Source organism: Thalassophryne amazonica, chromosome 14, assembly GCF_902500255.1.
Source record: "Thalassophryne amazonica chromosome 14, fThaAma1.1, whole genome shotgun sequence".
NCBI lineage: Eukaryota > Metazoa > Chordata > Actinopteri > Batrachoidiformes > Batrachoididae > Thalassophryne > Thalassophryne amazonica.
In genome coordinates this window covers 98799359-98821838 of record NC_047116.1, presented here as the reverse complement: position 1 = coordinate 98821838, position 22480 = coordinate 98799359, and positions in this window count along the sequence as shown.

The following is a 22480-nucleotide window of genomic DNA, read 5'->3' as shown; positions in this document are numbered from 1 at the left end:
GGGGCGAAAGAAGAGGCGGCCCAGATCTGTGTCGGGGAAAGCCCCGAGATGAAAAGACCCGCTCTGATGTCCGCCCTCTCTCGCATCCACGCTCCTTTATCCGATCATCCAGACGAATACCAAGATATTAGCTCATCTAATCGTTTGGTTCGTCACGGACTGCTAGCTCGTCTTTTAATGAATCATTCAAACCATCCACAAACACTCCTCTTAAGCTGCGGTATTCCCAACCGGACTGAGCAGAAAAAATTCGGAAATCCACGGAATAATCTGCCGCACTCCGCCTCCCCTGCCTGAGGTTCAGCAACCGTTGGGCAACGGTATTTGTTTTCACCGGATGGTCAAAAACCAATCGGAACTCCCAGGAGAAATCCTTAAAGGATCCTAACAATGGAGAGTTATTACTCCATAAACGCAGTGACCCAAGCTAAGGCGTCACCTCGGAGCAAATTTGTCACATATGAGACACGGCTACCATCAGAAGAGAAGGAAGCCGGTCGCTGAGCAAAAACCAGAGAACATTGCATCAAAACGGAGCACAGGCTTCAACGTTTCCCGCATAAGGCTCCGGATGACAAATAATTGGTTCGGAAGCCGAATCTCTGGGTGACGGAGTTATCTGCACCGGTATCGATGGTGCCGCAGCTGGAACAGCAGGAAGCGGAACAGCTTGCGCTGCAAGCTCCGTAACGCGGGCATCTGTTGTTTAATTTGGTATGCGAGATGCTGTAATTGCTCCCAATATTTTCTCCAAGTGTTCTTGGACTCTTTCGGCAACCGGAACCGCCTCTGCCGCTGGTTCCATTTTAGAAGGCCGGGAATACTGTTAGTGCCGACGCGGGTTGAGGAGCGGACCTGCGTCTGACTGAACCCAGCGCTAAATAACAAGAAAGCGGTCAAAAACAAAACATTTATTTCCCTTTCTGTGCAATACTTGTGTACAACATAAGATATGGTTTGTCTGGCGGAGTGAAGGACAGCGCACTCTCCAGCCGCCCAAAGGGATCGAAGCCCGGCGCTTCTGGACTCAAATTCACCGCCAAACACCCCCCCAGGTGGACACGACAAACTGACTCTGTGAAGGATAGACCGAGGTGAGGCAAGTCAACAGCTACAAACTAATATCCTTCAAAGGCACACACTATCAGCAACACATTCAGGTCTGAATTTAAGCTTATGTAAATGAGCAGCTTCTCACAACAGGTGGAGGATCATCAGTCCGCACGCCACCGGCCGTGAGAAGCGAGCTGCACAATTCTCATCAATGTTCAAATATACTGCGTAACAAAATACCAAATTACTATTAACACTTATTCAGACAATCAATCACCTCTGATGTGTGCTGACAGCATGTGTCCCTCACCCGTCCTCCTTCACAGGCACGATGTGTCAACCCCAGGCGCGGTCCTCAGCGTCTCACAAACGAACGTCACAAGTTCGAGTTCCCGGCAATTCTGCTGGAACCCACTCATGGCTTAAATGCAGAACGCCATCTAATTATCTGCTTCAGCTGAAAGTCCTTAAGTCTGCACGTGAGCATCATCCACAAGTGCAGCCAATAATGTTGAATGGTGAAGGATTCTTCTGCCAGCACCGTCTCCACAGACAAAAACAGTTTGCATACCACCTGGAGAGCAAAGAAAAGAAAACAACACAAAACAACCAGCCAAACCCCCCAACACACAACAGTCATCTGTGTGTAGGTTTGTTTAATGTGGGAATTTGTTGCACACAGACACCCATGGCCCTTGACACATCCTTCACCTGGTCTGATGGCTGGGAAACCCCAGACGATAGAGTTTCCTGAGTACCTGCTACAGCCATCATCACCTTCTCTATCTGATTTGCCATTGAGGACTTTCTTGGTTTCCCCAGAGACCTGTGAGCCATCTTGTATTCAGGGTTCCTGCCTGGGCCTTCAGTTGCTGTAGTGACCACGGAAAACACAAGGTCTCCACCATATTTCACGTCCAACAGGAAACTCCTACTTGGACCCATTACGCGGGTTTGACAACATCATCAAAGTAATTAGTGTATGAATTAACATACTTTTTTATTAGTAGAAATACCTGTTGGTAACAATGCATAATGAAAAAAAATAAAAATAAGAAATCAATTCATTTATATAGCGCCAAATCACAACAAACAGTTTGCCGCCAAGGCGCCTATATTGTAAGCAAGGCCATACAAATAATTACGGAAAAACCCCAACGTCAAACGACCCCCTGTGGAGCAAGCACTTGGCGACAGTGGGAAGGAAAAACTCCCTTTTAACAGGAAGAACCTCCACCAGAACCAGCTCAGGAGGGCAGTCTTCTGCTGGACTGGTTGGGGCTGGGGGAGAGAACCAGGAAAAAGACATGCTGTGGAGGGGAGCAGAGATCAATCACTAATGATTAAATGCAGAGTGGTGCATACAGAGCAAAAAGAGAAAGAAACACTCAGTGCATCATGGGAACCCCCCAGCAGTCTAAGTCTATAGCAGCATAACTAAGGGATGGTTCAGGGTCACCTGATCCAGCCCTAACTATAAGCTTTAGCAAAAAGCAAAGTTTTAAGCCTAATCTTAAAAGTAGAGAGGGTGTCTGTCTCCCTGATCCGAATTGGGAGCTGGTTCCACAGGAGAGGAGCCTGAAAGCTGAAGGCTCTGCCTCCCATTCTACTCTTACAAACCCTAGGAACTACAAGTAAGCCTGCAGTCTGAGAGCAAAGCGCTCTATTGGGGTGATATGGTACTATGAGGTCCCTAAGATAAGATGGGACCTGATTATTCAAAACCTTATAAGTAAGAAGAATAATTTTAAATTCTATTCTAGAATTAACAGGAAGCCAATGAAGAGAGGCCAATATGGGTGAGATATACTCTCTCCTAGTCCCTGTCAGTACTCTAGCTGCAGCATTTGAATTAACTGAAGGCTTTTCAGGGAACTTTGAGGACAACCTTTTTTTTTAAGTGACAAAGTTTTTTATTCGGCACACAAAATATTAACCTGATAATAATGAATTACAATAGTCCAGCCTAGAGGAAATAAATGCATGAATTAGTTTTTCAGCATCACTCTGAGACAAGACCTTTCTAATTTTAGAGATATTGCGCAAATGCAAAAAAGCAGTCCTACATATTTGTTTAATATGCGCATTGAAGGACATATCCTGATCAAAAATGACTCCAAGATTTCTCACAGTTACTAGAGGTCAGGGTAATGCCATCCAGAGTAAGGATCTGGTTAGACGCCATGTTTCTAAGATTTGTGGGGCCAAGTACAATAACTTCAGTTTTATCTGAGTTTAAAAGCAGGAAATTAGAGGTCATCCATGTCTTTATGTCTGTAAGACAATCCTGCAGTTTAGCTAATTGGTGTGTGTCCTCTGGCTTCATGGATAGATAAAGCTGGGTATCATCTGCGTAACAATGAAAATTTAAGCAATGCCGTCTAAAATACTGCCTAGGAAACATGTATAAAGTGAATAAAATTGGTCCTAGCACAGAACCTTGTGGAACTCCATAATTAACCTTAGTCTGTGAAGAAGACTCCCCATTTACATGAACAAACTGTAATCTATTAGATAAATATGATTCAAACCACCGCAGCGCAGTGCCTTTAATACCTATGGCATGCTCTAATCTCTGTAATAAAATTTTATGCTCAACAGTATCAAAAGCAGCACTGAGGTCTAACAGAACAAGCACAGAGATGAGTCCACTGTCTGAGGCCATAAGAAGATAATTTGTAACCTTCACTAATGCTGTTTCTGTACTATGATGAATTCTAAAACCTGACTGTGTTGTGTGGGCCGCTGAAGAGGAGGTACTGCTGGCCCACCACCACAAGATGGCGCCCTGCTTGAAGTGCGGGCTTCAAGCACGAGAGGGCGTCGGAGCGACCGGGAGTGACAGCTGTCACTCATCATCCGTACCAGCTGTCACTCATCCACTACACATCACCACCACCATAAAGGCCAGACTGCAACTCCACCTCCCCGCCGAGAAATCAGCTACCAATCAGGTAATTCTCTGGAACCTTAATTCGAGAATTAGTCTGATCTCTTTTTGCAGCCGTTTTCCTGGGACGGATACCCTGTCTGCTGAGTTGGCGTTTGGTGTGGACTGCGACGGCTTCGCCACCAGTAGTAGAAGATAAATTAAATACAATTGTAAATACGGTCAATAGTATTTCCTTGACAATGTGGAAAAAGATGAAATAAGGAATACTGTAAAAAACTGTGTAAGCAAAAGATCAACTATGAAGATTTAGACATGATGACTGTAAAAAGTATAACAGAAACTGTTATTGAACCATTCACTTACAACAGGAATTTTCCCAGACGAAATGAAAATTGCCAAGGTAGTCCCGTTATATAAAATGGAGACAACCATAACGTTTCAAATTACAGGCCAGTGTCATTGCTTCCACAGTTTTCTAAAATTATGGAAAAAGGTTCTGCGACAAGGTTGGATAAATTCATTGAGAAACATCATATTTAAATAATGCTCAGTATGGATTCAGAACAAAACATTCGACAGCTATGGCAATTATGGAAATTAACAGAGAAAATATTAACAGCAATAGATAATGATATTTTGTAAGTGTTTTTATTGACCTGATAAAAGCTTTTGATGTTATCGATCATTCAAGATTGCTTCACAAGTTACAACAATATGGAATAAGAGGGATTGCACTTCAGTGGGTAAAAGCTACTTAGAAAATAGAAAACAGTTTGTGCAGATAAATAATACTAAATCAGAATTGTGTAACATTATGTGTGGAGTACCACAAGGGTCAGTATTTGGACCCAAACTGTTTATTTTGTATATCAATGATTTTGTGAATGTATCTAATGTGCTTGGTAGCATTTTATTTGCTGACAATACAACATTATTTTACTCTGGATCAGATATACAGGAAGTAGCACAAGTGATAAATACAGAGTTGGGAAAAGTTAAATATTGGTTTGATATAAACGATTGTCACTTAATCTTAATAAAAACAAATTTCATATTGTTAATGACAGAGTAAAAAAAAAGATGTGTCATTAAAATAGATGGAATGGACATTCAAAGGGTAAAGAAAAGAATTTTTAGGAGTTATGACTGATGAAGATTTTACATGGAAGTCACACATAAATTACACAAAAGGAAAAATAGTGAAAGCTATTGCTGTTTTGTAAAAGTTAAATATTCATTAAATAGTTATGGATTATTAACATTGTACAATTCATTGATTGTTCCATATTTGACTTATTGTGTAGAAATCTGGGGATCAACATGTAAACTTATACGCAACCTTTATTTATTTTGCAGAAAAGAGCTTTAAAAGTGATTAGCAACAGTCGATTTAGAGATCCATCTAATCCATTGTTCATTAAGTATAGGGTACATAAATTTCATGATTTAGTTGATTTGAAATTATTAGAAACAATGTACCAAGCGAATAACAATACCTTACAATAAACATTCAAAATATGTTTGAAAAAGAGTAAGTAGTTATAATTTGAAAGGCATAGAAGTCTTAAAAAACCAAGATTCAGAACCAAGATAAAGGAACGGATTATTGCAGTGAATGGTGTAAAATTATGGAACAACCTTAATAAAGAAATCAAAGAATCAAGGTCGCTTAAATTATTTAAAAACGTATTAAACTAGATGTATTTTGTAAGTATGAAACTATGAAATAATTCAGTGGGCTGTGACAAAGCCAAAAATGTAATCTGTTAATAATGTTTAGAATGTTTGAAGTTTAAAATGTAATCTGATAGAGATGTAATCTTATAAATAATGGTTAAAATTATGAAATAAGTCGGTGGCATGTGACAAAGTCATAGAAATGTAATCTGTTAAATTATGTTGATTAATGATGCTTGATATTGTAAGATTGTATTGTAAAAAAGGGGCAGAACATATAAGACTTGTTCTTCCAATCTGCTCATTTTCATTCAAGGTTTTATTTCTGCTATTCTGGTTTTTTCTTTTAAATGAATGAAATAAATATTAAATAAAATAAAAAATAAATTAAAAAAAAACAACAAGAATTGTGACAATTAAGTTCAGTTTCAGTTCGTACAGGAGTCAAAAGTTAGAGTTGCTCCAATTTTGTTCAGAGGTGATGCAAATTATTGGTTGAGTTCATAGGGTTTCAAACAGGAATAGTTTGCACCATGTATCATGCTTAGTTATCATGTTACGGGCTAACATATTAGCTATTAGAATGTAACATATTACATTCAGCTTGGGACTCCGACGAGGGCCGTCGCATCTCCTCCACTCTCCCTTATCTCTCTGCTTTTAACCTTCAAGTCCCTACTCCACCAGACTGTGAATTCCTCAAAACTATATTGGATTCTGGATCTATTGGACTACTATTGGATTAACCATGGAATTGATCAGCTGGTCTCTGAATGCTATTGACACCATTTTTTCTACAAGAGGTCAGGACCGGGGATCCGCCTGCCCAGATGGAACGTATCCTGCTGGCTATGTCCTCGACTCCTGGAGTTCCTGGCGTGTGGCATGCTTGGCGCCTTTCTCTGTTGAGGATGTCGAGGATTTATTCATTTTTGGTCTTATGGTAGCAGGGCTGGTACTTTTTGGCTTATGTGCTGCCCTGATCTACCGGAAAATTGGCAAGACGGCAGCATCAAGAACCACGGGCCCTCGCTTGTCCGTCATGATTAACGAGGTCGGCAAGGCAGTGCATTCTCAGACTGCGTTGACTCTTGAACTCAGACGCAAATTGGATGACACCTTGGAGTTGATGCGTGCCTTGCAGTTGAAGCTGAAGGTTTTGGAGGCCGGTGAATATTTTTAATTCAATATTGGGAATATTCTTAATTCATAATTGGGATTTGGCTGAGTGAGTGGAACTGTTAATAGTGTTTTTCACTGCTCGGCTGCAACACTACAGGCTATCTAGCATCAAGGTCATTGCCAACTGTTTACTCCAGAGGAATTTATTCAGGCTCTGGTGAGATTATTCGGCTCCATTCTTATCTGAACCCACAAGGACAATAAACTGACAGACTTACACTTGGACCGAAGCATGCTCCAGTTTTCTCCTCTCACCTCTTTCCTGCCCCTCCTTTCCTGTGGCAGGCCTCCGTTCTTTCCCAAGCTGGCAGGCAGCGTGACTTGACAGTTACAGCGGCTACCAACACACTCACATCGCCTCAATTGGAAAACGGACTGTTTCAAGTTTAGTGCACATAAACAATGTCAAATGTATATGTGTTGTCCTAATTCTGATGGTGCCATTATTACGGTAACAAGTAATTGTAGATCAATTGCTGTTTGCATGTGGAATGTGAGTGTGGAAATCTGAAATTTCCCCATTGAGGGATGAATAAAGGCTTATCTAATCTATTCTAATCTAACATATGTCACGTCATAGAATTCAATGGATGTCAGCATTATTTGACCTTTACTTTAGAGACTGTTATGTGGGCCGCTGAAGAGGAGGTACTGCTGGCCCACCCACCAGAGGGCGCCCTGCTTGGAGTGCGGGCTCCAAGCACGAGAGGGCGCCAGACCCAGAAGAAGTGACAGCTGTCACTCATCACACCAGCTGTCACTCATTCACACCACTACATAAGCCGGACTGCAACTCCACCTCCCCCGCCGAGAAATCAACTACTGAAGAGGTAATATTCTCTGCTGTATCCCTACTGTGACTTACGTCTGATCTGTTTACTAACCCTAACCCTGGCGTTTCGAGAAAAAGAATTGGAAGTGGTGAAAAGTAAAAGTAGTAAAAGAGGTGAACATAAATTGTACATTTCATTTGGAAATCAAGGTCCCAGAATGTAGAGAAAGAGTGGAAAGACACAGAATCCAAGCTGCTTGTGTACCGGCTGCACTCTGCGTTGTATTGTTATGACTCTGCCCTTCGCTCCCCTCGGGACGCGAACTCACGAGCTCCAGCATGGGAGTCGGACTCTCTAACCAGAAGGCTAAAACCCAGGGCTCTGGCCTTATGACCAGAGAATCTTTTGAGCTGTTGGGAGTGAGGTTTACTAACTACATCTGCACAGTGACACCTGCTGGCCTCTGTTACAACTTGAAGTCCAGTCCTGAAGCTTTCACAGTCCATGATGTTTTTGCCAAGTGGTCCGAGTGTCTATCAAGTCCAAAGTCAATGCAGTCATTTACCAGGAGATTTGAGAGCACTTCCTGCTTCTATCTGATGGCAAATTTATGGAGATGCTGATTTCCTGGCTGGCACCTGCTGATTGTGACAAAACTACTAGGAGCTGTTTGCTGACCCTGGTGTTACTGGTATTGACTGTCCCATAGACAATACCTCATAGATTCTCTATTGTCAGTAAGAAGAAGAGACACCAAAAACAAGAATCCAGACTTTCAGAACTCCTCAGCAAGTCCACAGAGTGATCGCCTCATGACGCCATACCGCACTGATCCAGGAACTCACTCAGAAAAAGCCACAACCAACTCATGGCAATTTCTTGGTGGTGGGAAAGATTTTCTCTTGATTGATTCCCAGATGGGATACCTACATCCAGGGTCAAAAAGAGACATTTTTATGTGCCGACGCGGGTTGAGGAGCGGACCTGCATCTGACTACGCTCCCAAGGTCCACAGCAGACAAGCAGGACAGGGCACCGCGGCTGGAAGGCCGGCTGGCATCAACAAAACACCAAAAAAGTCCCATATACAATGCAACATACAAGAAAAACACAAAACCCACCCAAACCTCCCCAGGGGACCGTCCCATCCAACCCCGGGAAGAAAGAAAAACTCCCAAATGCAAAAACCCAACACAGCCCCAACAACACAATACAAACACAAATTCATAAAGAAAAATAACAACCAACCCCCCCCCCCCAGAACGATATGCAGAGCCCAACCCCCCCCAGAAGACCTTTACCGCCGGTTCTAGGAGAGACAACCAAAACCGGAATCCCACAGAGGTCCCCAGGTTTACATGGAGGAGCAGCGCCCCCAGAGGACCGTACCATCAACCCCAGGAGGGCCCCTCCCCACAACCCAGGAACCCCAGACCCGGCCACACTTGGTGAGTCGGCCCTACAATCAATCCCCCCCCCCCCCCCCCCCCCCCCCCCCCAGAGGACCGTCCCATCAACCCTGGAGGTGGTACCTGGAAGGAAGCATAAAAACACAAAAACCAACCCCCGGCGGACTTCATTAAAACACCCCCGGGGCAAATAAAACAACTGGAAAACCCTGTTACCTCCCCCCAGCACCCCGAAAGACCCCAGATCACTCCCAGAGCCAGTCGTTAGCTCCATTTTGGTGAACGGCACAAAATTACTAAGCCGGGGAAGGAAACAGGAAAAACTAACCCGATCCCAACCCCAAAGCGCAGCGGGAAAACCGGAAATACGTCCGGTGCCCCTACCCGACCATACCACCAGCTTATCGGGAGGGGCGAAACTACCGAAATGGCGAACGGCAACAGATCGGCCCACCCCTCCGACTGAGGTATGTTCCGCTGCACCACACCCCGGTAAGACCAATGACGAACGGTCAAAGGCCCACCGAGGCTGGAGTGGAACCGGGCCCTAACCAAACCCAAAACATGCCCCTGACAACCCCCCCCTAGGTGCAGAGGTCTTCTGAGAAACACTCAGCGTGACCAACCTGCACCACCCCACAACCCATAAGACAAACGGTCTTAGGGCAAATGAGGTTGGGGTTAGGGAAGCAGGGAAATAAAAAACAACAAAACAAAACGACCCAATCCCAAACAGAAAATACCTAAATTCAACTAATGAAAACCAACGATTGGCTGAGTCCAGCCGAGCTCCGAACCGCCAGTCGTTCACTCCACCAGAACTGCCTCCAAACACCCAAACAATTTATAACCCCTCACAAAAAAAAACAAAAACAGCCCACATAACTAATTTTTTATTTTTTTTTCCCATTATTGTGCCTGTCCCAGAACACCTGGAGATACGTCATCACTATCTTTCTTGACGCTTGTGTGACGGGGCAATATGGCGGCTTCAGCTCGTCCGAGCTGCATGGGCTCATCCGCAAGAGGAGCCAGAGGTCCCGTCGGAGGAGTCACAGTGGGGCGAAGAAGAGGCGGCCCAGATCTGTGTCGGGGAAAGCCCCGAGATGAAAAGACCCGCTCTGATGTCCGCCCTCTCTCGCATCCACGCTCCTTTATCCGATCATCCAGACGAATAACCAAAGATATTAGCTCATCTAAATCGTTTGGTTCGTCACGGACTGCTAGCTCGTCTTTTAATGAATCATTCAAACCATCCACAAACACTCCTCTTAAAGCTGCGGTATTCCAACCGGACTGAGCAGAAAAAATTCGGAAATCCACGGAATAATCTGCCGCACTCCGCCTCCCCTGCCTGAGGTTCAGCAACCGTTGGGCAACGGTATTTGTTTTCACCGGATGGTCAAAAACCAATCGGAACTCCCAGGAGAAATCCTTAAAGGATCCTAACAATGGAGAGTTATTACTCCATAACGCAGTGACCCAAGCTAAGGCGTCACCTCGGAGCAAATTTGTCACATATGAGACACGGCTACCATCAGAAGAGAAGGAAGCCGGTCGCTGAGCAAAAACCAGAGAACATTGCATCAAAAACGGAGCACAGGCTTCAACGTTTCCCGCATAAGGCTCCGGATGACAAATAATTGGTTCGAGAGAGGTTCAAAGACCTGATGGTGGGACATGTGGTGTTGTAGCTGGGCAGCCATTGCTCTTTCCAAGATCTTACTCAAGAATGGAAGGTTGGAGATCGGGCGGTATTTGTTGGGGTCAACTGGGTCCAGGCCTGTCTTTTTAAATGTTGGAATCATGGTCGCCAACTTAAAGTTGGATGTAGACATATTTGCATGCAAGAGACCAAGTGAAAGGGAAGTAAGAGCAGGAGCATAGGCAGTGGGTTCAAGTTGTTGTTTCATGGTGAGGATAGGAAGAGAAATTGTGTTGGGGTCATTTTAAAGGAAGAGTATGTTAAGAGTGTGTTAGAGGTTAAACGAGTGTCTGACAGGGTGATGAGTGTGAAGTTGGAAATTGAAGGGGTGATGATGAATATCATCAGTACATATGCCCCATAGGGAAAGAAGATTTCTGGAGTGAGTTAGATGAGGTGGTGGAGAGTAAACCCAAGCATGAAAGAGTGGTGATAGGAGTGGATGTCAATGGGCATGTTGGCACAGGGAAAAATATGAAGAGTTGAACATTCTTAATCAGGTATTTCACTGAAAAACATGAAAATTTTATATAATCTGCACTCATCTATACTATAATTCACCAAATGTCTGTTCGTCCATCTGATTCTGCATCATGCCAAAATGGCTCATCTGATCACCATGATTTTTATTCTGTCATCTTTGTAGATCCTGGAGTAACACAGGGGCATTCATTTTCACATGCCTCTCATAGATATATAGACGTACATACTATCAACTCAGACAAAAATATTAGCAGGCTAACTAGCCACAACTCTTTTTCTATTAAGTTTTATGGTGGTTACCAGATCAACAACTGTGTTACCGCCCCCCTCTGGCCGGGAGTTTTAATTGGCAATGAATCCAAACACATGGCATTTCTCACAGCGAACAGGGTGTTCAGCCGGGATCATGAGTATTTAAAAATCTTTGTGAAGAACCATAAAGACAACATTGTGTACCTGGAGGTTCTGTGATAGGAGTGTGGTCGTAAATGTGTTACTTTTACATCTCTGCATAAACATCAGTGACCAGTGTGATTGTGAAATGGCAAAACTCTTCAAACAAATGTCCCCATCATGACTAGTGCAGCAGATAACAGAATATTTACAGAGGAATCCTTCAAGTGGTAACACAAGCTTAGATACAATCTTAGATATTACTCTTTTGAAAAAAACTGATGGGCCACTTGAATTTTCAATAGTGGGCCACGTAGAGGTCAATTGAAGAATTACATAGGGTCAAAATATAAAAATGCTCCAGTCATATGTGAAAATAATACCACATTATTTGTCTGATTGTAAAGATTCCAAAAAGGTATAGTTTGGACTATCTATGACTGAATTCTAGTGAGTTATGGGGTCAGAGTGAAACAAATGGCAGCAGATGGCGTTCACCTGCGCATCGAACATTTCGGTGTGTCACAGAATTTCGCTGAGTTTTTACTTAAAACAGTGGCAGTAAGTAAGAAATCAATAAGAAAGTAAGTAAAGTAAAGAATTAGCCGCGAAGCTAACGGCGACCTACCCAGACTGGCGGCATACCATCCAGGCCCGTGGAGTCGGTGGAAGCGATCCATCCAGGCCCGCAGCATTGGCGGAGACGTACCAACCAGGCCCGCGGCGTCAGCGGAGGTGAACCATCCAGGCCCGCGGAATCGGCGGAGGCGAACCATCCAGGCCCGCGGCGTCGGCGCAGGAGGTGAACCATCCAGGCCCGCGGAGTCAGCAGAAGAGGCGATCCATCCAGACCCACGGCGGGAGCGTTAGAGGCAATCCATCCAGGCCCGCGGCGTCGGGGCAAGAGGCGATCCATTCAGGCCCGCGGCGTCGGCTACATCCGGGGTTGGCGATGGCTACACCTGAGGCTGGCAGCGGCTACATCCGAGGCTAGCGGCGGCTACATCCGGGGCTAGCGGTGGCTACATCTGAGGCTGGTGGGGCCTACATCCGAGGCTGACGGCGGCTGCGACCGAGGCTGACGGCGGCTACGACTGAGGCTGGTGGCGGCTATATCCGGGATTAACATCGGGGAAGGTCGGTGTGCGGCGACCGGATTTGTGGTGGTGGAGTCTACGAGTGGGAATTGTTTTATATTTAACAGTGGCCTGTACTGAACTACAAGGCACCACCTAGGAAGACAGATAAATTGGGGGAAGATATAGAGGAGATAAAGACCTCATTAAACCGTATATCAAAAGACATGACCAATTTAGACAAGTTGATGAAGGAGATCAAGGAGCTCCAAAATCTTGTTAAAGAAAAGGACAAGATTATTAAGAAACTTGAGCAACGGATGGATGAACTTGAACAATATTCTAGAAAAGAAGATGTTATAATATCTGGTTTGGAAACAAAACATCGGTCGTATGCAAGGGTGGTGGATTCTGCTGGAGCCAGTGGGGAGGATGCACCACCTGAAGAACTACAAACACTAGAACAGCAAGTTACAAATTTTTTATATCAAAAAGGTGTTGTCATACATCAAGCTACTATATCAGACTGTCACACAATTCCATCCAAAGACAGTAAAAATAAACTACCCAATATTATTATACGATTTACAAGCAGAAAATATAAATATGAATTATTAAGACAGGCAAAGAATCTGAAAGTAACAAATGTATATATAAATGAGCATCTAACGAAAAAAATGCAGATATTGCCAGGGAAGCAAGACTATTAAAAAAACAAACACATTGTTGCTACATGGGTCTGGAACTGTAGGGGTTGGATTAGAGTGAAAGAAGGAACAAAGGGTATACAAATCAGAGACATGGATGACCTTATAAAATACAGACATGAATAGACAAATGAATATGACGTCAATTGGTAGTATGACCAACAAAAAATCTGAACAAACATGGAAACAGATGGTAAAATATATGACATAGACACCAATATTGATGAAAGTATATTTGACTTGACTACAACTGGTTGTATTATATGGAAAAACAGTTAAATAGTGAAAAAATTACTGAAGATACCCTGTCACTCATACATATAAACATCCGAAGCTTGTACTATAAAATGTTAAAAATAAAAGATTATTTAAACCAGTTTAAAAATAGATTCAGCATTGTTGCAATCACAGAATCTTGGCTTAAAGATGACCTCATGGCTGATGTTCAAATGGAGGGATATGAGTTATATTTTGTAAATAGAAGAGATAAAAAAGGCAGAGGTATTGTTTTGTACATAAAAACAGATCTGACATGTAAAATTGTAGAAGAAATGACAATTATAGATGATGTCATAGAAATAGTAACTGTGGAAATTGTACATGAAACATCTAAAAATATTCTAATCAGTTGTGTATACAGAGCACCAGACTCTTGTGTTGTGAAATTTACAGATAAAATAATAGAATTATTCCATCAAATCAAAAACAAAACGCTCTTTATGTGTGGAGACTTTAATGTTAATGTGGAAAGCTCCAGTTGCCAAAGAGTAAGTGATTTTGTGAATTCAATGAATAGCTTGGGCTTATTCCCCTTGATAACAAAACCAACCAGAATTACATCGCAAAGTGCAACTGTAATTGACAATATATTTACAAATAGAACAGATGAAATTATTAAGAATGGGATCTTGATGACAGATCTTAGTGATCATTTACCAGTTTAGGTACAAAAAAAAAAAAGAAAAAAAAAAAGGTTCTAAACTTTAAAAGAGATAAGTCATTAAAAGCCTTAGAAACATTAAATTATGACCTTAAAAATCAAAATTGGGAAGAAGTTTATGTCGGTGATGTTAATGTAGCATATAATTCATTTATGAAAATACTGATGAAATCATATAATAAAAATTGTAAATTAATAAAAACTAGTAAGAAAAGAGTAAATAAACCATGGCTGAATAAGGGAATAAAAAACGCTTGTGTAAAGAAAAACTATTTATACAGCTGGAAACAAAGGAAACAGAACACAGATACAAAAAATATAAAAATAAACTATTGACAATAATTAGGAAACAAAAAAAAGATTATAGTGAACCATTAATAAGAGTAAAGATAATATGAGGGCAACATGGGGAATTATAAATAGTGTGATGGAAAGTGATGGAGTGAAATCAACTTTTCCAAATTACCTTGTCAAGGAAAATAAAGAGATATATGACATAAAAGAAGCTGTAAATGAGTTTAATGATTATTTTCAAAGGTGGGATCAAGTCTGGTGGGAAATAAACCAGTAGTAGAAGATAAATTAAATACAATTGTAAATACGGTCAATAGTATTTTCCTTGACAATGTGGAAAAAGATGAAATAAGGAATACTGTAAAAAACTGTGTAAGCAAAAGATCAACTATGAAGATTTAGACATGATGACTGTAAAAAGTATAACAGAAACTGTTATTGAACCATTCACTTACAACAGGAATTTTCCCAGACGAAATGAAAATTGCCAAGGTAGTCCCGTTATATAAAAATGGAGACAACCATAACGTTTCAAATTACAGGCCAGTGTCATTGCTTCCACAGTTTTCTAAAATTATGGAAAAAGGTTCTGCGACAAGGTTGGATAAATTCATTGAGAAACATCATATTTTAAATAATGCTCAGTATGGATTCAGAACAAAACATTCGACAGCTATGGCAATTATGGAATTAACAGAGAAAATATTAACAGCAATAGATAATGATTATTTTGTAAGTGTTTTTATTGACCTGATAAAAGCTTTTGATGTTATCGATCATTCAAGATTGCTTCACAAGTTACAACAATATGGAATAAGAGGGATTGCACTTCAGTGGGTAAAAAGCTACTTAGAAAATAGAAAACAGTTTGTGCAGATAAATAATACTAAATCAGAATTGTGTAACATTATGTGTGGAGTACCACAAGGGTCAGTATTTGGACCCAAACTGTTTATTTTGTATATCAATGATTTTGTGAATGTATCTAATGTGCTTGGTAGCATTTTATTTGCTGACAATACAACATTATTTTACTCTGGATCAGATATACAGGAAGTAGCACAAGTGATAAATACAGAGTTGGGAAAAGTTAAATATTGGTTTGATATAAACAGATTGTCACTTAATCTTAATAAAACAAATTTCATATTGTTTAATGACAGAGTAAAAAAAAAGATGTGTCATTAAAAATAGATGGAATGGACATTCAAAGGGTAAAAGAAATGAAATTTTTAGGAGTTATGACTGATGAAGATTTTACATGGAAGTCACACATAAATTACACAAAAGGAAAAATAGTGAAAGCTATTGCTGTTTTGTAAAAGTTAAATATTCATTAAATAGTTATGGATTATTAACATTGTACAATTCATTGATTGTTCCATATTTGACTTATTGTGTAGAAATCTGGGGATCAACATGTAAAACTTATACGCAACCTTTATTTATTTTGCAGAAAAGAGCTTTAAAAGTGATTAGCAACAGTCGATTTAGAGATCCATCTAATCCATTGTTCATTAAGTATAGGGTACATAAATTTCATGATTTAGTTGATTTGAAATTATTAGAAACAATGTACCAAGCGAATAACAATACCTTACCAATAAACATTCAAAATATGTTTGAAAAAAGAGTAAGTAGTTATAATTTGAAAGGCATAGAAGTCTTTAAAAAACCAAGATTCAGAACCAAGATAAAGGAACGGATTATTGCAGTGAATGGTGTAAAATTATGGAACAACCTTAATAAAGAAATCAAAGAATCAAGGTCGCTTAAATTATTTAAAAAACGTATTAAACTAGATGTATTTTGTAAGTATGAAACTATGAAATAATTCAGTGGGCTGTGACAAAGCCAAAAATGTAATCTGTTAATAATGTTTAGAATGTTTGAAGTTTAAAATGTAATCTGATAGAGATGTAATCTTATAAATAATGGTTAAAATTATGAAATAAGTCGGTGGCATGTGACAAAGTCATAGAAATGTAATCTGTTAAATTATGTTGATTAATGATGCTTGATATTGTAAGATTGTATTGTAAAAAGGGGCAGAACATATAAGACTTGTTCTTCCAATCTGCTCATTTTCATTCAAGGTTTTATTTCTGCTATTCTGGTTGTTTTCTTTTAAATGAATGAAATAAATATTAAATAAATAAAAATAAATTAAAAAAAAACAACAAGAATTGTGACAATTAAGTTCAGTTTCAGTTCGTACAGGAGTCAAAAGTTAGAGTTGCTCCAATTTTGTTCAGAGGTGATGCAAATTATTGGTTGAGTTCATAGGGTTTCAAACAGGAATAGTTTGCACCATGTATCATGCTTAGTTATCATGTTACGGGCTAACATATTAGCTATTAGAATGTAACATATTACATTCAGCTTGGGACTCCGACGAGGGCCGTCGCATCTCCTCCACTCTCCCTTATCTCTCTGCTTTTAACCTTCAAGTCCCTACTCCACCAGACTGTGAATTCCTCAAAACTATATTGGATTCTGGATCTATTGGACTACTATTGGATTAACCATGGAATTGATCAGCTGGTCTCTGAATGCTATTGACACCATTTTTTCTACAAGAAGGTCAGGACCGGGGATCCCGCCTGCCCAGATGGAACGTATCCTGCTGGCTATGTCCTCGACTCCTGGAGTTCCTGGCGTGTGGCATGCTTGGCGCCTTTCTCTGTTGAGGATGTCGAGGATTTATTCATTTTTGGTCTTATGGTAGCAGGGCTGGTACTTTTTGGCTTATGTGCTGCCCTGATCTACCGGAAAATTGGCAAGACGGCAGCATCAAGAACCACGGGCCCTCGCTTGTCCGTCATGATTAACGAGGTCGGCAAGGCAGTGCATTCTCAGACTGCGTTGACTCTTGAACTCAGACGCAAATTGGATGACACCTTGGAGTTGATGCGTGCCTTGCAGTTGAAGCTGAAGGTTTTGGAGGCCGGTGAATATTCTTAATTCAATATTGGGAATATTCTTAATTCATAATTGGGATTTGGCTGAGTGAGTGGAACTGTTAATAGTGTTTTTCACTGTTCGGCTGCAACACTACAGGCTATCTAGCATCAAGGTCAATTGCCCACTGTTTACCTCCAGAGGAATTTATTCAGGCTCTGGTGAGATTATTCGGCTCCATTCTTATCTGAACCCACAAGGACAATAAACTGACAGACTTACACTTGGACCGAAGCATGCTCCAGTTTTCTCCTCTCACCTCTTTCCTGCCCCTCCTTTCCTGTGGCAGGCCTCCGTTCTTTCCCAAGCTGGCAGGCAGCGTGACTTGACAGTTACAGCGGCTACCAACACACTCACATCGCCTCAATTGGAAAACGGACTGTTTCAAGTTTAGTGCACATAAACAATGTCAAATGTATATGTGTTGTCCTAATTCTGATGTGTGCCATTATTACGGTAAACAAGTAATTGTAGATCAATTGCTGTTTGCATGTGGAATGTGAGTGTGGAAATCTGAAATTTCCCCATTGAGGGATGAATAAAGGCTTATCTAATCTATTCTAATCTAACATATGTCACGTCATAGAATTCAATGGATGTCAGCATTATTTGACCTTTACTTTAGAGACTGTTATGTGGGCCGCTGAAGAGGAGGTACTGCTGGCCCACCACCACCAGAGGGCGCCCTGCTTGGAGTGCGGGCTCCAAGCACGAGAGGGCGCCAGACCCAGAAGAAGTGACAGCTGTCACTCATCACACCAGCTGTCACTCATTCACACCACTACATAAGCCGGACTGCAACTCCACCTCCCCGCCGAGAAATCAACTACTGAAGAGGTAATATTCTCTGCTGTATCCCTACTGTGACTTACGTCTGATCTGTTTACTAACCCTAACCCTGGCGTTTCGAGAAAAAGAATTGGAAGTGGTGAAAAGTAAAAGTAGTAAAAGAGGTGAACATAAATTGTACATTTCATTTGGAAATCAAGGTCCCAGAATGTAGAGAAAGAGTGGAAAGACACAGAATCCAAGCTGCTTGTGTACCGGCTGCACTCTGCGTTGTATTGTTATGACTCTGCCCATTCGCTCCCCTCGGGACGCGAACTCACGAGCTCCAGCATGGGAGTCGGACTCTCTAACCAGAAGGATAAAACCCAGGGCTCTGGCCTTATGACCAGAGAATCCTTTTGAGCTGTTGGGAGTGAGGTTTACTAACTACATCTGCACAGTGACACCTGCTGGCCTCTGTTACACTTGAAGTCCAGTCTGAAGCTTTCACAGTCCATGATGGTTTTTGCCAAGTGGTCCGATGTGTCTATCAAGTCCAAAGTCAATGCAGTCATTTACCAGGAGATTTGAGAGCACTTCCTGCTTCTATCTGATGGCAAATTTATGGAGATGCTGATTTCCTGCTGGCACCTGCTGATTGTGACAAAACTACTAGGAGCTGTTTGCTGACCCTGGTGTTACTGGTATTGACTGTCCCCATAGACAATACCTCATAGATTCTCTATTGTCAGTAAGAAGAAGAGACACCAAAACAAGAATCCAGACTTTCAGAACTCCTCAGCAAGTCCACAGAGTGATCGCCTCATGACGCCATACCGCACTGATCCAGGAACTCACTCAGAAAAAGCCACAACCACTCATGGCAATTTCTTGGTGGTGGGAAAGATTTTCTCTTGATTGATTCCCAGATGGGATACCTACATCCAGGGTCAAAAAGAGACATTTTTATGTGCCGACGCGGGTTGAGGAGCGGACCTGCATCTGACTACGCTCCCAAGGTCCACAGCAGACAGCAGGACAGGGCACCGCGGCTGGAAGGCCGGCTGGCATCAACAAAACACCAAAAAAGTCCCATATACAATGCAACATACAAGAAAAACACAAAACCCACCCAAAACCTCCCCAGGGGACCGTCCCATCCAACCCCGGGAAGAAAAGAAAAACTCCCAAATGCAAAAACCCAACACAGCCCCAACAACACAATACAAACACAAATTCATAAAGAAAAATAACAACCAACCCCCCCCCCAGAACGATATGCAGAGCCCAACCCCCCCCAGAAGACCTTTACCGCCGGTTCTAGGAGAGACAACCAAAACTGGAATCCCACAGAGGTCCCCAGGTTTACATGGAGGAGCAGCGCCCCCCAGAGGACCGTACCATCAACCCCAGGAGGGCCCCTCCCCACAACCCAGGAACCCCAGACCCGGCCACACTTGGTGAGTCGGCCCTACAATCAATCCCCCCCCCCCCCCCCCCCCCCCAGAGGACCGTCCCATCAACCCTGGAGGTGGTACCTGGAAGGAAGCATAAAAACACAAAAACCAACCCCCGGCGGACTTCATTAAAACACCCCCGGGGCAAATAAAACAACTGGAAAACCCTGTTACCTCCCCCAGCACCCCGAAAGACCCCAGATCACTCCCAGAGCCAGTCGTTAGCTCCATTTTGGTGAACGGCACAAAATTACTAAGCCGGGGAAGGAAACAGGAAAAACTAACCCGATCCCAACCCCAAAGCGCAGCGGAAAACCGGAAATACGTCCGGTGCCCCTACCCGACCATACCACCAGCTTATCGGGAGGGGCGAAACTACCGAAATGGCGAACGGCAACAGATCGGCCCACCCCTCCGACTGAGGTATGTTCCGCTGCACCACACCCCGGTAAGACCAATGACGAACGGTCAAAGGCCCACCGAGGCTGGAGTGGAACCGGCCCCTAACCAAACCCAAAACATGCCCCTGACAACCCCCCCCTAGGTGCAGAGGTCTTCTGAGAAACACTCAGCGTGACCAACCTGCACCACCCCACAACCCATAAGACAAACGGTCTTAGGGCAAATGAGGTTGGGGTTAGGGAAGCAGGGAAATAAAAAACAACAAAACAAAACGACCCAATCCCAAACAGAAAATACCTAAATTCAACTAATGAAAACCAACGATTGGCTGAGTCCAGCCGAGCTCCGAACCGCCAGTCGTTCACTCCACCAGAACTGCCTCCAAACACCCAAACAATTTATAACCCCTCACAAAAAAAAACAAAAACAGCCCACATAACTAATTTTTTATTTTTTTTTCCCATTATTGTGCCTGTCCCAGAACACCTGGAGATACGTCATCACTATCTTTCTTGACGCTTGTGTGACGGGGCAATATGGCGGCTTCAGCTCGTCCGAGCTGCATGGGCTCATCCGCAAGAGGAGCCAGAGGTCCCGTCGGAGGAGTCACAGTGGGGCGAAGAAGAGGCGGCCCAGATCTGTGTCGGGGAAAGCCCCGAGATGAAAAGACCCGCTCTGATGTCCGCCCTCTCTCGCATCCACGCTCCTTTATCCGATCATCCAGACGAATAACCAAAGATATTAGCTCATCTAAATCGTTTGGTTCGTCACGGACTGCTAGCTCGTCTTTTAATGAATCATTCAAACCATCCACAAACACTCCTCTTAAAGCTGCGGTATTCCAACCGGACTGAGCAGAAAAATTCGGAAATCCACGGAATAATCTGCCGCACTCCGCCTCCCCTGCCTGAGGTTCAGCAACCGTTGGGCAACGGTATTTGTTTTCACCGGATGGTCAAAAACCAATCGGAACTCCCAGGAGAAATCCTTAAAGGATCCTAACAATGGAGAGTTATTACTCCATAACGCAGTGACCCAAGCTAAGGCGTCACCTCGGAGCAAATTTGTCACATATGAGACACGGCTACCATCAGAAGAGAAGGAAGCCGGTCGCTGAGCAAAAACCAGAGAACATTGCATCAAAAACGGAGCACAGGCTTCAACGTTTCCCGCATAAGGCTCCGGATGACAAATAATTGGTTCGGAAGCCGAATCTCTGGGTGACGGAGTTATCTGCACCGGTATCGATGGTGCCGCAGCTGGAACAGCAGGAAGCGGAACAGCTTGCGCTGCAAGCTCCGTAACGCGGGCATCTGTTTGTTTAATTTGGTATGCGAGATGCTGTAATTGCTCCCATATTTTCTCCAAGTGTTCTTGGACTCTTTCGGCAAACGGAACCGCCTCTGCCGCTGGGTCCATTTTAGAAAGGCCGGGAACTACTGTTATGTGCCGACGCGGGTTGAGGAGCGGACCTGCGTCTGACTGAACCCAGCGCTAAATAACCAGAAAGCGGTTCCAAAAACAAAACATTTATTTCCCTTTCTGTGCAATACTTGTGTACAACATAAGATATGGTTTGTCTGGCGGAGTGAAGGACAGCGCACTCTCCAGCGCCCAAAGGGATCGAAGCCCGGCGCTTCTGGACTCAAATTCACCGCCAAACACCCCCCCAGGTGGACACGACAAACTGACTCTGTGAAGGATAGACGAGGTGAGGCAAGTCAACAGCTACAACTAATATCCTTCAAAGGCACACACTATCAGCAACACATTCAGGTCTGAATTTAAGCTTTATGTAAATGAGCAGCTTCTCACAACAGGTGGAGGATCATCAGTCCGCACGCCACGGCCGTGAGAAGCGAGCTGCACAATTCTCATCAATGTTCAAATATACTGCGTAACAAAATACCAAATTACTATTAACACTTATTCAGACAATCAATCACCTCTGATGTGTGCTGACAGCATGTGTCCCTCACCCGTCCTCCTTCACAGGCACGATGTGTCAAACCCAGGCGCGGTCCTCAGCGTCTCACAAACGAACGTCACAAGGTCGAGTTCCCGGCAATTCTGCTTGAACCACTCATGGCTTAAATGCAGAACGCCATCTAATTATCTGCTTCAGCTGAAAGTCCTTAAGTCTGCACGTGAGCATCATCCACAAGTGCAGCCAATAATGTTGAATGGTGAAGGATTCTTCTGCCAGCACCGTCTCCACAGACAAAAACCAGTTTGCATACCACCTGGAGAGCAAAGAAAAGAAAACAACACAAAAACAACCAGCCAAACCCCCCAACACACAACAGT